This window comes from Neodiprion pinetum, chromosome 6 (genome assembly GCF_021155775.2).
Source record: "Neodiprion pinetum isolate iyNeoPine1 chromosome 6, iyNeoPine1.2, whole genome shotgun sequence".
Classification (NCBI taxonomy): domain Eukaryota; kingdom Metazoa; phylum Arthropoda; class Insecta; order Hymenoptera; family Diprionidae; genus Neodiprion; species Neodiprion pinetum.
In genome coordinates, this window is record NC_060237.1 from 11,484,092 (window position 1) to 11,502,037 (window position 17,946).

At 37.4% G+C, this 17,946-nt stretch overlaps 1 protein-coding gene and 1 long non-coding RNA gene across 2 annotated transcripts in view; both read right to left on the bottom strand.

Annotated features, from left to right (window-relative positions):
* CNT2 (Concentrative nucleoside transporter 2) overlaps positions 1–984 on the bottom strand; it is a 32,876-nt gene extending 31,892 nt beyond the window's left edge. The window contains exon 1 of the mRNA XM_046630747.2: positions 964–984. The gene's annotated coding sequence lies outside the window, so the exon portion shown is untranslated. The remainder of the gene's footprint in view (positions 1–963) is intronic.
* Positions 985–6,780: 5,796 nt separating this feature from the next.
* On the bottom strand, positions 6,781–7,568 carry LOC124221234 (uncharacterized). Its single transcript, XR_006883773.2, has 3 exons — positions 7,389–7,568; positions 7,076–7,302; positions 6,781–6,999 (listed from the first exon to the last, which is right to left on the bottom strand). It is a non-coding gene; the product is annotated as an uncharacterized lncRNA (long non-coding RNA).
* Between the last annotated feature and the right edge of the window lie 10,378 nt (positions 7,569–17,946).

The following is a 17,946-nucleotide window of genomic DNA, read 5'->3' on the forward strand; positions in this document are numbered from 1 at the left end:
TAGAGGCTACGGCGGGCTCCACACGGTGAAATTCCTTCGTCATTATGGTGATGAGGCTGTAATTTCAGCAATAGAAATGGCAGTAGCATGCAATGGTCTAATATTGATAAAAAACGGCCAAAAGTAGATCAGGTTAATTTTTTTCAGACATAATTTCCATTTAGGATTTTTGGGCTGCTGAGTTCAAATATAAAAACCAAAATGCAAAATGCAAGATGTTAGTTCCAATATGACTAATCAAAACTTCAATATGACATTTGATTTTATTGACAGTGTGGACATGGAATTTTTCTGGTCTGCTGAATTTTTGTTGTATTAATTTAGGTTGGTGTTATATTGGAGTGAAGTGTCAAAAATATCCCACCACAGACCATAATTAACCCTCCACGGAGCCCATTTTTTTGACTGCTTCTGCGGAACCGCTCGGTCTTTTATGTCCTGTCCTGGTTTTCTTTATGGCTTTTTAAAAATCTGAAAAATTCATGGATACTCCCTAGGGTCTCTACTGCTACTGCATACTCCAATCCTTTTTAAAATAAAATGTATCAAGACTTTTGTGGTAAGCATCGGAATTCACACAATAATTTTCAAAAAAGCTGAAATTCTTTAAAAAAATGTATATCTACAGTAAATAAATATCAAAAACAAATACTGTTTTAAAGTTCAGACAATGACCTTTCAGAAAAATATAGTTTAATCTTCGTTGGCATCCTGACTGTCGAAAATATGCTTTTCCACTTCCTCTCCATCCTTTTCATTCTGAGAAGCCTCGTGAAAATTTTGAGGCTCACGTTCACGTAAATAATAACGCACTTCTTTTGCGCTCCTTTCTGCCATACCTAATATTTCGACGTATATGTTCCCAAATGACGCCGTATTTATATAAATAACTCGAGAAACTTTTATATTATTGATAAGCACTTGAAAACAATTGAAAAAACGAAACAAATAAATTTTACTTACTGTTGCAGAACACTAAGGCCGCGAAACTCCCGGGTCTCTCAGGGCACACGATTTGCACTCTCTACTATTTACCAGCAAACTGCCGGACTTCGTCGTCTCTTGGCTCTTGAGTCCCCACTACCAATAACTTTTTTCAGGGAGTGGAGCCAGGTCGAGCCCTTCTTGCATTTCGGAGATATTTAAGGAAAAAATTTGGGTTGCACCTCAAAAGACCCAGATGTACCGTAGAGGGTAGAAATCATTTTTAATTTCTTCCTTTATTTGCCCTTAAGTCGCCCTATTATCTGAAAATAATACTACAACGTTCAAGAATTTTTTGATAAAATACATTCAGAGGTTAATTTAACATAATATTCTCACATAAATTTCAAAGTGGAGCGAAGCAGGGCAGCTTCCGTTTTTCATCTTTACTTCTCAGAAATCAAAACGACTGAGGTTTTCTTACGAATATCGTAGCAGTTATTGCATAGCAATGCTCATATTTTTTATGGAATAAATACCATAAAATAGTCAAGTCCAAGCTGATGCGAAGTATATCATGATTATTGCTTGATACGGGGTCTGACAAGGTCGCCGTTTCAGGATAACTGGAAGTTAATATAAGTATTTAAAAATGCAGATCGAGCAAATATTCAAAAGTATTTTTTCGATCTTAAAACGCTATACAACTTACGAGCTCTATTTATAAACTGCGGTCGCACAGGCGCACGTACTACGTATATTTTCTCTTCCCGACAACGGTCATGGATAGGTAGATATAATGGGTAGATATATAGCCATCGTCGCGCCGTAAATTTGAATAAAATCGAATAAAATCGTCGCTCTCCTTGGCACAAGCGCGGCGGCAATTTCGCCGCTGTTATATGCTGTTGAGCTGTTTGTTCCATTTTTAAATGCGAGTTGGAATGACATGAGCATATTGGCATAAGTGACCAACGACGGAAATATGATCTCGTTAAATGCACATAATTTTGATTTTATAATTTTTTAAATACATTTTCTATTATTATTTTCTATTTACACATGACGTGAAAAATGAAATGAAAAACAAAGTCTCACAAAACTGAACACCGAATTGCGTATGCGCCAAATTTCTCGTTTGTTTAGCGTAGTCGCAGTCAACTCTGTCTGGTTGGACCTTACAATTAGCGCTAATTGTCACTACACGTAAGCGTTTCGAGGTTATGCAGACTGAAATCCAGACCCTTAAGAGTTTGGCTATCTCAAATCACCAATGCAACATAACCTTGAGCTTGCGAATTTTAATAGCTAGCGTCCGCCCGTAATTGAGTTAGTCACCCTTAAAAACAAACGAGAAACTCGGTGCGAATCCGTTCAATTTTCCGATGGAATTACATGATTCGGCGCATGCGCATTCGAGTGTTTACTTTCCAGAAACTGCCACAATATATTATACTGAACTTATGAAAAATAAATATACCTGGTTTCGCGACGATTGAACCGCGGGAAATTTGAAATCGGTGTACCCAGCGCACCGCTGGGGGTCGTGAACCTGCAGAGATCGATGCGGCGATTGAAAGATGTGGTGTTCAAGCTGGTATCGACGCACGTTCATGGAATTTGGATTATTATACTTGTAAAGTCCGCCAACGCGGCATGTCTCACGTGGGGGGATGCAAATCGGAGGTAGTTGCCCAGGCACGCGCGCCGCGCGACAAATTTACATACCACATACACAACTCGACAACAAAACAAGATAAGCGAATGTGCGGTGTGATTTGATGCGGGTGTATGATGTCAGGCCCTGTGGCGCGATCGTCTTCGAATCGAAGGGACCTACGGAGTCACGCCCGCGCTGATACACGACATTTGAATTGCAAATCGCGTTAGATCTATTGCACAATACCCGGCGTCTATACATGTGCTGGACTTGATAGGTGGGACTTAAAATAGAACGGTTTTATTTCGTCGCCAAACCTTCGACTGAGACATCTTACTACCAAATCTAATGCATTTTAAGAGCATTTTTTTTTTTTTTTTTTGCAGCGTGTAATATCTTGCCGATTTCGAGTCTCTTTTCAATAATTCACGAGGTGAATTCGCAGCTACATTATACCTATGTCTATGCACACCTGCACATATATGATTACTGTCTGTGTTTTTTTTTTGTTCTTTATGTGATTACGTGTTTCTATATTCTGCGGGCTTCTTCACAAACGTTAAATTGTAATATTATCTGAATATCGTAGACGATCTACTCAAATGTGAAGATTGATAGAACACGTTTTACACAATTATCCAACACATGCAATTTTTTCGCTGCATAATAACAACGTATTCAGAAATTTCGACAATTTAATAGTATATTTGAAAGAACTGTTAATTTGAAGAAAGTTATGTATCAAGTTAACTGTTATTCCGGCAAATTGCTGCATCCGAAACTATCATGTCAATTATTATATTTGATTAAAATACAATTCCATTTCAAGTTGAAAATAATGCGTGCTTATCAAGAAGCATTGGTTCGGTAGGTAACATCGATCTGATACGGCTAATATTTGCCATGCAGGTTCTGGATGGAATTATTAATTATTCAAAAAATCGTGGCAAGAAAAATTCGGCACTCTACCGTGCATCTGCAAGAGACCTTTCATCTGTGAAATAAATGATATGAAAAAATAATGCGTCTTGTAGTTTGTTATTATAATCCGTTTTGAATGGTCTTCTTTGTTTGCAGAGTGCATTTCGATTATAAAACACCACACCGAAGGACGATGTACCATTTGACATTGCGGGTTGTATCTCTTAGCATGTTAAAATTTATTGCATTTTAAACGGAACACGGAAGTAGAGAAATATTGACTTTTGTAACAGCGGAAACGCGTAATGATCGTCAGAAATGTTGAAATAATTCAGCAATTTTTTTTCAATAGTCTGCTTTCTTTGATAGGTATATTGGGTTATTTCTGATGCGCCGCGCAGGGACTCCTAATTGAAAGCAATTCAGGGTACAACAAAACCACTCTGGCAATGAGCAACTACGTTGCTCTTTTGTTACAGATGTCGCCCCGGAAAAACTCGGATCTGCTCAGAGTGGACTTGTACCCTGATTTGCCTACACTTAGGAGACCTTACGGGGCGCATCACTGAAATAACCCGGTATAGTTACAGAAAAATCGCATGCCCCGTGTATGACTCCGTCGCACGTGGCTGACTTACCCAGTCCATCGTAGTTTCAAGGAATACAGAACTACTCGTATTACGTAGTTCATGCACGTGGATTTGTTGTTTACGCGACAAACGTCTGACCTTTTACCTTGGATTTGTTTTTTCGGCGCCGCTACTTTGATATATGTATGTACGTATAGTTTCCATGATGTTGATGGATCTCTTATATTTCAAGTTAGACCGATTCATTTGAAATCCAAAGACGCACACGTCTGTCTTCGGAATTTCGCATACAGCCACTCTAAATTCAGATTTTTCCAGTACGCTGAACTTTCGTACTCGCTGTTGTAAACAATATATTCCGCATACATATTACTATTGTATTTAGACTGTACATCGTTACCCCTTCTGCATTACGTGAAATTGGAAATTAACTCCATGATTACTACGACCCAATAATGATACGATCGTAAGATTGTTTCATAACTCATTCTGATTCTATAAGTTTTGTACACCTGAACTTAAGTATGAGTAGTTGATGTCTTACTGGCACGCAAAAATAAAAAACATGTAACAAAAATATTACTGCATTCAAAAACAACAAGGACTAAAATCGAATTTGATCAAAACTCTAGTCACTGTCGAAAGGGATCAACTTGCGTCGAACGATGCACCGAGGTATTTTGAAAAGCGAGAAAACAGCAGAGATTGAGGAAATGGGATACGTACCGCTCGTGGATGCAGCGACGAAGTCACAAGGCACCGCGACGCAGATCCTAAATGCGTAAATACCTACCAACTTAGTCTCTTGGGTAAGACGAGATTGAAGAAGTGTCGGACGATCCACATGCTCAATTTGCATCCTGCGCATTTCGTCAGCTTCACGAGATTCACCCGTTATATGTAGTCTCTTGGAGTGTATACGGTTACCATTTCCGTAGGTGAAGCAATTTCAACTTCCGCACCTCGAATTCCTCTGTGGGAAACACCACACTCTGGCTACTTCGAAATAAAACACCTCCTCGCTTCTTGACTCGTCGACGAATTATAATAATCATACGCATGGATGCAGGTTGTGTAAACATTTTCTATGCGTTATAATGTTTGTCCTCGAATCAGTACGACTGTGGACTGTACGATGATTCCTGAGTATCCCGTCATCATTGATGATTTAGGTTTTGTTCTGGCATTTTTCTGCTATCAGATGTTTCAAGTTGAGCTTCTGTAGATACTTATTACCAAGATTGATTTGTGCCAAGTCCTATTTCGAGATCTTGCGTGGATCTTCGTATTGCAGATTATCCAAATGAAACGTGCTGTCAACAGAAAAATTTAGGGTGAAATTAAATAGTTATTTTCGAAAAGCTCTTATTTCGCATAGCTCATATTATTCAAGGAGTTTTGTTTATGATAAATTTCAGTTGTGTACATTGTGGTCCGTCGAAGTTTTCTAAATGATACAAAAATTATCAGTATTTTCACGGATGTTTCACAAAAGTTATAGGAAGTGTTCAACAAATTTTAAGAAAGAAATATTCACGTGCGGTATATTGACAGAAAAATATTTCGTTCAAGAAATTTAAGAAATTTTTCGAATCTATCCAAACTGTCCCCTGAAAAAAATTAAAATTTCCGTGTAAAATAGTTAGTTATAAAACTTCCATCGAGTCTGTATAACAGACAAATTCCTTACTGTATAAGCATATAAAGTGTATTCAAATTACATGTTTTTACGTAACGGAAGTCTCACGTATAGCCATTTGATCTTTAACTCAAACTTATTATAGCTGTTTGCTAATTTTTATTCCAAAACACACTTTAAAGTTAGATCTTCGAACCCTGCGGAGCGTGCGTAAGGTGCCCGATTTCTGAATAGTGCGGTGTAAAGACGCTGGCGCATGCGCACTTTCCGAAAACTTAATTTTACGCATCACCCGTGACGTCATTGGGATGAGTTCTATGATGAAGAATTCGTCGGGGAAGGTCAAGAAAGGAATAAATGCCTGGTTAGCATTTGATCAAGGCAACGTTTCGGCATGGGCCAAGCCAGCCGTCTTCAGGCTCTTTATTAGAAACAAATAATAAATGAAAAAAAAAAAACAAAAAATGAGCCGTCACGGGACGCCTGGCAGATGTGAAACATCGACATTATTTTGTAAAATTAAAATTAATTATAATTAATAATCAATTTAAAAAAATTAAAATTAATTAAAATTAATAATCAATTAAAAAAAATATATATAAGTGTTAAAGGAAGCTAAAATAAAAATCAGTATAATTTTACATTTACTGGCGTTAAAACACACCAAATATACGCGTGCTTAATGTACAGATAAATGCACACTTTAATTATAAAAATATAATTAACTTACTGATGACTTGATAGTGTGCCATCGGGTGATTTTGCTTTTTTTGCAGGAGGCTGATCACTTTCACTCTCTAAATTATTACTGTCAGACATTTTATTATCAGAATAATTTGTTTTCAAGTAAAACATACCTAATATTTCGACGTATATGTTCCCAAATGACGCCGTATTTATATAAATAACTCGAGAAACTTTTATATTATTGATAAGCACTTGAAAACAATTGAAAAAACGAAACAAATAAATTTTACTTACTGTTGCAGAACACTAAGGCCGCGAAACTCCCGGGTCTCTCAGGGCACACGATTTGCACTCTCTACTATTTACCAGCAAACTGCCGGACTTCGTCGTCTCTTGGCTCTTGAGTCCCCACTACCAATAACTTTTTTCAGGGAGTGGAGCCAGGTCGAGCCCTTCTTGCATTTCGGAGATATTTAAGGAAAAAATTTGGGTTGCACCTCAAAAGACCCAGATGTACCGTAGAGGGTAGAAATCATTTTTAATTTCTTCCTTTATTTGCCCTTAAGTCGCCCTATTATCTGAAAATAATACTACAACGTTCAAGAATTTTTTGATAAAATACATTCAGAGGTTAATTTAACATAATATTCTCACATAAATTTCAAAGTGGAGCGAAGCAGGGCAGCTTCCGTTTTTCATCTTTACTTCTCAGAAATCAAAACGACTGAGGTTTTCTTACGAATATCGTAGCAGTTATTGCATAGCAATGCTCATATTTTTTATGGAATAAATACCATAAAATAGTCAAGTCCAAGCTGATGCGAAGTATATCATGATTATTGCTTGATACGGGGTCTGACAAGGTCGCCGTTTCAGGATAACTGGAAGTTAATATAAGTATTTAAAAATGCAGATCGAGCAAATATTCAAAAGTATTTTTTCGATCTTAAAACGCTATACAACTTACGAGCTCTATTTATAAACTGCGGTCGCACAGGCGCACGTACTACGTATATTTTCTCTTCCCGACAACGGTCATGGATAGGTAGATATAATGGGTAGATATATAGCCATCGTCGCGCCGTAAATTTGAATAAAATCGAATAAAATCGTCGCTCTCCTTGGCACAAGCGCGGCGGCAATTTCGCCGCTGTTATATGCTGTTGAGCTGTTTGTTCCATTTTTAAATGCGAGTTGGAATGACATGAGCATATTGGCATAAGTGACCAACGACGGAAATATGATCTCGTTAAATGCACATAATTTTGATTTTATAATTTTTTAAATACATTTTCTATTATTATTTTCTATTTACACATGACGTGAAAAATGAAATGAAAAACAAAGTCTCACAAAACTGAACACCGAATTGCGTATGCGCCAAATTTCTCGTTTGTTTAGCGTAGTCGCAGTCAACTCTGTCTGGTTGGACCTTACAATTAGCGCTAATTGTCACTACACGTAAGCGTTTCGAGGTTATGCAGACTGAAATCCAGACCCTTAAGAGTTTGGCTATCTCAAATCACCAATGCAACATAACCTTGAGCTTGCGAATTTTAATAGCTAGCGTCCGCCCGTAATTGAGTTAGTCACCCTTAAAAACAAACGAGAAACTCGGTGCGAATCCGTTCAATTTTCCGATGGAATTACATGATTCGGCGCATGCGCATTCGAGTGTTTACTTTCCAGAAACTGCCACAATATATTATACTGAACTTATGAAAAATAAATATACCTGGTTTCGCGACGATTGAACCGCGGGAAATTTGAAATCGGTGTACCCAGCGCACCGCTGGGGGTCGTGAACCTGCAGAGATCGATGCGGCGATTGAAAGATGTGGTGTTCAAGCTGGTATCGACGCACGTTCATGGAATTTGGATTATTATACTTGTAAAGTCCGCCAACGCGGCATGTCTCACGTGGGGGGATGCAAATCGGAGGTAGTTGCCCAGGCACGCGCGCCGCGCGACAAATTTACATACCACATACACAACTCGACAACAAAACAAGATAAGCGAATGTGCGGTGTGATTTGATGCGGGTGTATGATGTCAGGCCCTGTGGCGCGATCGTCTTCGAATCGAAGGGACCTACGGAGTCACGCCCGCGCTGATACACGACATTTGAATTGCAAATCGCGTTAGATCTATTGCACAATACCCGGCGTCTATACATGTGCTGGACTTGATAGGTGGGACTTAAAATAGAACGGTTTTATTTCGTCGCCAAACCTTCGACTGAGACATCTTACTACCAAATCTAATGCATTTTAAGAGCATTTTTTTTTTTTTTTTTTGCAGCGTGTAATATCTTGCCGATTTCGAGTCTCTTTTCAATAATTCACGAGGTGAATTCGCAGCTACATTATACCTATGTCTATGCACACCTGCACATATATGATTACTGTCTGTGTTTTTTTTTTGTTCTTTATGTGATTACGTGTTTCTATATTCTGCGGGCTTCTTCACAAACGTTAAATTGTAATATTATCTGAATATCGTAGACGATCTACTCAAATGTGAAGATTGATAGAACACGTTTTACACAATTATCCAACACATGCAATTTTTTCGCTGCATAATAACAACGTATTCAGAAATTTCGACAATTTAATAGTATATTTGAAAGAACTGTTAATTTGAAGAAAGTTATGTATCAAGTTAACTGTTATTCCGGCAAATTGCTGCATCCGAAACTATCATGTCAATTATTATATTTGATTAAAATACAATTCCATTTCAAGTTGAAAATAATGCGTGCTTATCAAGAAGCATTGGTTCGGTAGGTAACATCGATCTGATACGGCTAATATTTGCCATGCAGGTTCTGGATGGAATTATTAATTATTCAAAAAATCGTGGCAAGAAAAATTCGGCACTCTACCGTGCATCTGCAAGAGACCTTTCATCTGTGAAATAAATGATATGAAAAAATAATGCGTCTTGTAGTTTGTTATTATAATCCGTTTTGAATGGTCTTCTTTGTTTGCAGAGTGCATTTCGATTATAAAACACCACACCGAAGGACGATGTACCATTTGACATTGCGGGTTGTATCTCTTAGCATGTTAAAATTTATTGCATTTTAAACGGAACACGGAAGTAGAGAAATATTGACTTTTGTAACAGCGGAAACGCGTAATGATCGTCAGAAATGTTGAAATAATTCAGCAATTTTTTTTCAATAGTCTGCTTTCTTTGATAGGTATATTGGGTTATTTCTGATGCGCCGCGCAGGGACTCCTAATTGAAAGCAATTCAGGGTACAACAAAACCACTCTGGCAATGAGCAACTACGTTGCTCTTTTGTTACAGATGTCGCCCCGGAAAAACTCGGATCTGCTCAGAGTGGACTTGTACCCTGATTTGCCTACACTTAGGAGACCTTACGGGGCGCATCACTGAAATAACCCGGTATAGTTACAGAAAAATCGCATGCCCCGTGTATGACTCCGTCGCACGTGGCTGACTTACCCAGTCCATCGTAGTTTCAAGGAATACAGAACTACTCGTATTACGTAGTTCATGCACGTGGATTTGTTGTTTACGCGACAAACGTCTGACCTTTTACCTTGGATTTGTTTTTTCGGCGCCGCTACTTTGATATATGTATGTACGTATAGTTTCCATGATGTTGATGGATCTCTTATATTTCAAGTTAGACCGATTCATTTGAAATCCAAAGACGCACACGTCTGTCTTCGGAATTTCGCATACAGCCACTCTAAATTCAGATTTTTCCAGTACGCTGAACTTTCGTACTCGCTGTTGTAAACAATATATTCCGCATACATATTACTATTGTATTTAGACTGTACATCGTTACCCCTTCTGCATTACGTGAAATTGGAAATTAACTCCATGATTACTACGACCCAATAATGATACGATCGTAAGATTGTTTCATAACTCATTCTGATTCTATAAGTTTTGTACACCTGAACTTAAGTATGAGTAGTTGATGTCTTACTGGCACGCAAAAATAAAAAACATGTAACAAAAATATTACTGCATTCAAAAACAACAAGGACTAAAATCGAATTTGATCAAAACTCTAGTCACTGTCGAAAGGGATCAACTTGCGTCGAACGATGCACCGAGGTATTTTGAAAAGCGAGAAAACAGCAGAGATTGAGGAAATGGGATACGTACCGCTCGTGGATGCAGCGACGAAGTCACAAGGCACCGCGACGCAGATCCTAAATGCGTAAATACCTACCAACTTAGTCTCTTGGGTAAGACGAGATTGAAGAAGTGTCGGACGATCCACATGCTCAATTTGCATCCTGCGCATTTCGTCAGCTTCACGAGATTCACCCGTTATATGTAGTCTCTTGGAGTGTATACGGTTACCATTTCCGTAGGTGAAGCAATTTCAACTTCCGCACCTCGAATTCCTCTGTGGGAAACACCACACTCTGGCTACTTCGAAATAAAACACCTCCTCGCTTCTTGACTCGTCGACGAATTATAATAATCATACGCATGGATGCAGGTTGTGTAAACATTTTCTATGCGTTATAATGTTTGTCCTCGAATCAGTACGACTGTGGACTGTACGATGATTCCTGAGTATCCCGTCATCATTGATGATTTAGGTTTTGTTCTGGCATTTTTCTGCTATCAGATGTTTCAAGTTGAGCTTCTGTAGATACTTATTACCAAGATTGATTTGTGCCAAGTCCTATTTCGAGATCTTGCGTGGATCTTCGTATTGCAGATTATCCAAATGAAACGTGCTGTCAACAGAAAAATTTAGGGTGAAATTAAATAGTTATTTTCGAAAAGCTCTTATTTCGCATAGCTCATATTATTCAAGGAGTTTTGTTTATGATAAATTTCAGTTGTGTACATTGTGGTCCGTCGAAGTTTTCTAAATGATACAAAAATTATCAGTATTTTCACGGATGTTTCACAAAAGTTATAGGAAGTGTTCAACAAATTTTAAGAAAGAAATATTCACGTGCGGTATATTGACAGAAAAATATTTCGTTCAAGAAATTTAAGAAATTTTTCGAATCTATCCAAACTGTCCCCTGAAAAAAATTAAAATTTCCGTGTAAAATAGTTAGTTATAAAACTTCCATCGAGTCTGTATAACAGACAAATTCCTTACTGTATAAGCATATAAAGTGTATTCAAATTACATGTTTTTACGTAACGGAAGTCTCACGTATAGCCATTTGATCTTTAACTCAAACTTATTATAGCTGTTTGCTAATTTTTATTCCAAAACACACTTTAAAGTTAGATCTTCGAACCCTGCGGAGCGTGCGTAAGGTGCCCGATTTCTGAATAGTGCGGTGTAAAGACGCTGGCGCATGCGCACTTTCCGAAAACTTAATTTTACGCATCACCCGTGACGTCATTGGGATGAGTTCTATGATGAAGAATTCGTCGGGGAAGGTCAAGAAAGGAATAAATGCCTGGTTAGCATTTGATCAAGGCAACGTTTCGGCATGGGCCAAGCCAGCCGTCTTCAGGCTCTTTATTAGAAACAAATAATAAATGAAAAAAAAAAAACAAAAAATGAGCCGTCACGGGACGCCTGGCAGATGTGAAACATCGACATTATTTTGTAAAATTAAAATTAATTATAATTAATAATCAATTTAAAAAAATTAAAATTAATTAAAATTAATAATCAATTAAAAAAAATATATATAAGTGTTAAAGGAAGCTAAAATAAAAATCAGTATAATTTTACATTTACTGGCGTTAAAACACACCAAATATACGCGTGCTTAATGTACAGATAAATGCACACTTTAATTATAAAAATATAATTAACTTACTGATGACTTGATAGTGTGCCATCGGGTGATTTTGCTTTTTTTGCAGGAGGCTGATCACTTTCACTCTCTAAATTATTACTGTCAGACATTTTATTATCAGAATAATTTGTTTTCAAGTAAAACACAGGTTATGTGTACTGTAGTAAACAAAAACAAAACACTGTATACACTCCGGGAGTAGTCGCCACGGCTTGCGTCGCCACGCCAGAAATCTGTTTTACGTGCGGCTATAGATGTTTCACATCAAAAAATGAAATACTAATGTTCAACCACTTGGGTTGGAAAATGTAACTGCTGTTAAACAGCGTGTTGATGTAGAGGTTAGAGTTCCTCCGCTATTGCACGTAAAATTACTATTTGACAGTACATCATGCCAGACTAGGCGAGTTTACATAGTTTTGAAATTTATACAGGAGTTTAAGGATTAAGATATAATATAAACAAGAATAAACTAATTAACTTACAAAAAATGACATACTTAAGCACTTGAGATGTTCAGTTCTCCGCGATCGAACAGGAAGTGGTTTCAATTGTCGACGATCAAGATGGCTGACAGTTGCATATACTTGAGGTAGGTAGTAGCTAGTCGAAAGAGAATTAAAATTATGAATAGAAAAGAGGTTATTGCGGAAAATTACAAAATTGGTTAGACTAGTTACATTGGAATTGTATAATGTTGGATGAGTTCTACCTTAAGTTTCCGCGCTTAGGTTGGGTTTCATGAAGCTGGAGCTGTGCCGCTGAACTTATTAATTGCCCTGAATCTACTTCTTCAATTAAAATTATTCTAGTACATTTGTTTGCTTCTCAAATCAAACTTTCCTTCGCGAAAAAAACCGTGGTCGTGATATTGGTTCACAATTTGGTCGACAACTGGCACATTTCAAAACGTCACCTTATATGGATATATGTGTTTCCGTCCCTCGCAAGGCATGATTCTACAACGGTTTTCAATACCGCGAACGACCCAAAAAAGTAGCCGATTTTGTAATTGAACATGATAGGATATTCTACAGCATCCTGCACGTCTTTGTGATTAAAGCCATGATCTTACAAAAGTGGATATTTACGGGAGAGCGTGGCTGAATCCAGTCTGAAACAAAATTAACACAAAATATATCTTTGAAATTATTGAAGGCAATTTAAGTGTTATAAGTTAGATTGTAATCCTTAAGATACTTCATTTACACGATCAATGATCAACTGTTCGTTCTTTCTAGAGAATACAGCACCTTAGTTTAATTCTAACAATAAGAGAGGGGTTCATTTAGCCCTGCTCCGCCCTACGCATTTGGGGCATGCAATTTTCGTTGCCTCTAATTGACTAAAAATTTGAAAATCAAGGATTTTTAAAGTTGCTGATTGCGAATCTGGGCTCAAAAGTTGAGAAGTTAGAACCGTGCACACATTATGGCAGTCGAAAATGCCAGAAATTACTTGATTTGGACGAAGCTTGATGCCCGGGGGGTTTTGAAAACGTTAATTAGTTGCCTTCTCAAGTAGTTATTAAAAAACTCCAAATAGCTGATCCATAAAATCATCGATTCAGAATTACGAAATGTTGATTTCTGAACTGCAATCGGTGCCCTCAGAAGCTCTGCACGGATCCCAAGTTTCAAACAAATCAAATAACTTCTTGCAATTTCGTTGACCTTAATGGATCCGCCATTTGAAATTTCTTGATTCTAAGTCGAGCTTTCTAATCAGCGATGTCCGAAACTCCCGAATTCCAAATTTCGAGTCAATCAGAGGTAAATAAAAATGTACGCACCAAAAAAAGCCTGCAACTGTGTGGCATCACAGCTTCGTTAATACGTGTAATAGAAAAATTTGACTTACACCTACTACACTAATTACTATCCTTATTTTGTCTAGGTACAGATAGAGTCAGAGTCTCACTTTAGCAGCAGAGATAGATGCGGAATGATGTACAGAGAAAGAGAGGGGGAAAGTCAGAGTGCGAGTGGAAAGAAAAGAATGTAGGGAAAGAGAGAAAGATCGTGACGGTGGTGGCGAGGAGGACGACACGCTGCATTCATGAATATAGCAAATGTATAACCGCAGACTAAACAAAATATCATTATACATTGTTGTGAAGACAGGCATGAGTCCTTCGACGCAGTTTAAAAAGAAGATTCAAGCGGATCAAAGAAAATTCGTTATACTTGACTCGCAGCCGGCAGCTGGTAACTCGATTTTTAAATTCAAATACAAACAAATATCATCATAGTCGCATTAGGTCAGACTATGAATAAATATATACAAAGATACCGTTATTACTCTGCACCGTTGTCAGGAGGACCAGCATTGGTTCAAAGAATGCTGTACTCAGTCCTTACCAACCGCGTTGAATGTCATTTATTTTAACTATTATCAAAGTCTATGCATCACCGATATGAACTTGTCGCAGTCTGCATAATTCTGCCTGCAATGCTAAGTCAGAATAGCCAAAAAAAGTTTTGCATTGCGCAGCAATGTTTGCAAGAAAGGTATTCCTGTAATTGAATTACTACTTACTGCATAAATACGTTTGCTGGCCTTGTGCGCGCATGAAACAAAATTTTTTTTTCAATATTCTTGGTCGACATTGCATGTAGAATTGCGTTGAGTGCGGTATTTTTATGTCAGTGCTGCATAGGCTTCGATATCAATGAAAAACAGTGACATTGTGCTTCGTCGGCAGAGACTGACTATAGCATCCTCTTAAGTTCGTTACCTTGGTATAAAGTCACCGTTTTTGTTCCATACTTTTTTATAGATTACTCTCAAGCTGTAAATTGTGAAAAGTTATGACAATGACGTCACGCCACGGTGTGGACGTATTCCGGATATTAACTTACCCGGAAAGGAGCTATGGATTTGGCCCAGAAAGCTCATCATGCTCAAAGACACCGGGGATGTCGACATTTGTTCAATTCATCTGATCAGAATTTCGTAGTTGTATACTCATAGACTTGACGAGATAAATGGTAACTGTTGACAATATTATCCGAATTTACTACTTGCAGGAAAACTTACCTGTATAGGAGAATAATAATAAATTAATCAACAAACTTTATATTAGTGGATCCAAATGCTTATTTTTGTGATTTAAGTGTGAAATCTGTATTGGAGAAATCTAGCTGGATTTGCGGAATAGATAGATGAACAGATAGACAATTTAAACACGCTTTTAATATACCACAAATCGTTCGGTTATTTTGTTTTGCGAACTGCAAATGCTGGTTTATTTTCCCATCATTACAACGAATTATAACCGTCAAATTCGGATTAGTTTTACAAAAGTTATGAACCCCTAAGTTAAAATTTTCATTTTTCCATTTGTGTCTATATAGAGAAATTATTTAAAACTATTACGCCAAACTTTGGCAGCGATGTTTTTGCACGGAAGGGTCCAGTCCGAGGGACTGGTCACTTAAGGAATCATTGAGCCATCTCATTCAAAATCAGACAGGGAATTGCTAGAAGTCGCTAGAAGTCACTCTACTCGCATGGTTCCTGATTTCCTCGCGATTTCTCAAAATGTATAGGAAATCACGGGGAATGACCAAAAAAATCATGTGATTTCGGGAATCACTGGGAATCACTCATCTACGTTCCAACTAAGCAAGCATTTGTCCCCTATTATAAGTGAAAAAAGTTTAAGTATTCGTGACAATGTTTATAAGATAATCAAAAAAATATTCTCGTTTCTTTAATAACCTGTGTCATTGATTGAATACCCACGTATCCATAATCGTAATTTAATTATTGGAAATCTATAATAATTAATCAACGTTCATTTCTTGACAGTCTAGAAATCACTCGTAATCGTTGGATTCGGCAGAAATCACACGAAATCGCAGGTAATCTCATTGATTCGAAAATCACGGAAATCGCAGTTGAAATCACAAGAAATCGATTCCTTTTAGAAATTCTTGAGCCACCGGATTTTTCGAGTGACCAGTTCCTCGGCCCAGTCAGTTCAGCGATTTTCGAAAATCTTCGCACTACTTATGATATTTTTTTCTAGACAGCTTTGTTAAGGACTATCATATTCGGCGTCATTTTCACCCAACTTCCGACGTTTCGTGCCCTCCGTTTTGCCATGGCCTAGCGCAAAAATACGAACGTGCCTCAGTGACCCTTGCAGACTGTTTCTTTTCTGAGAGATGGCTCCGCTTACCTGCTGCTGCTGATAATAAGTTGAACCAACCGTTTCCAATTTTTGCACAGCCTTGCCGGGAGATTCTTTAGAGAACGTTAAACTCATGAGTAGTCATGAGACGTGAGATAAAGTCCAGCTACATTCATGATTTACAATTGGGTAGGTACTTGATAATACTTTAATATGTTAATTCTATGGCTCAAATATGAGATTTTTCAACATCTCGAACAACGAAGCATTTTTTTGGGATTCCAATTTGAAGTTTTAAGGTTACACGATGCCCTATCGTAAATAGAATTTGCAAATATCTTGAGAAAAATACGATATGTACGAAGATATTTCAGACAGAGATTTTAGGGTCAAGAGGGGGACATAACATGGTACTATCAACAACTTTCTCTGGGAATGTGGAAAAGGAAAGATCTTGAGTTCCCTTAAATTTATTGATATGAAACCGACTTTCAATCAAATTAGTGGTTGGCTGATTTTGCAGAATGGGTAATACAGAATCGTCAACTGTCATGATTTTAGAAACCTCGGTCAATTTCAGGTTTGAAATAATCATATGTACGTGAAATCATGATTCATGATTTTTTTTACTCAAAACAGCCGTCCAAAAGACTCCGTACATGTGCGCGGGCATCGTTTCTCAGGTTGTGCGAATTATATTCGGATTTGAAAACAACTTTTGAATTTTTAAAGATACACGGTCACTCCACTCAAAACGAGACACCCTGTATACAACTGACTTTTATATGCACAAGAGCTTATGTTTGCTGGAAAATAATCCGTTACTTGAAAACAAAAAATCCTAAATCACAACTGTACACCGTTTAGAATAAAACCAATTAAAAGCATAGTAAGTATCTGGTTTTATTTTTTCGAAACTACCGTCTTTCACGATTTAGAGTTAATAATATCACTTCATATTACCGGCATGTGTATAATTACAATTTCATTCGGCATAGAATTGCAAGAACGTGTGAAATTCGAGATGGTCGTTACATAACGCATCGCGTGATGGATGCCTCATAACAAAAATATATATTTCTACGTCAACATGCCATTTCTGCGGAGTATTCAATCATAAGCTGTAATAAACATTGTTCAAGAGTTGTACGTGAGAGAAAGAAATTCAATTTATTTTTCTGTCTATCTCTGTCTCTTCCATTTTTATCCAATTTTCTTTTTTTGTACCGTAACCAAACCTTCAACAATGAACTTTAAACACTTCGACAATGTGACACGACCTTCGCAGGACTTTTTTCCACGAAAGAGTCCGTATTGAGTTTAATCTTATCTCTCTACATCTCCGGACACGTTTTGCAAATTGTCATGTAAATCTTGATGGAGACATATTCTTGTATTAAAAATGTCAACTTGTCGATTCTGGTGAAAAAACGATGCAATATTGAGGAGCAAAGTTAGTTTTTGTGTACGACTTATCGAGATACCTTAAGTTCATTTCCCCCTTCCAATCGATTAGCATCATTTCTTTTGAAAATTGTCTACCAATGATGCAATTCTTTTTCTGTTCACGCATAATAAAACGAAAATTCTCGAATCAACAAAATCTACGCATT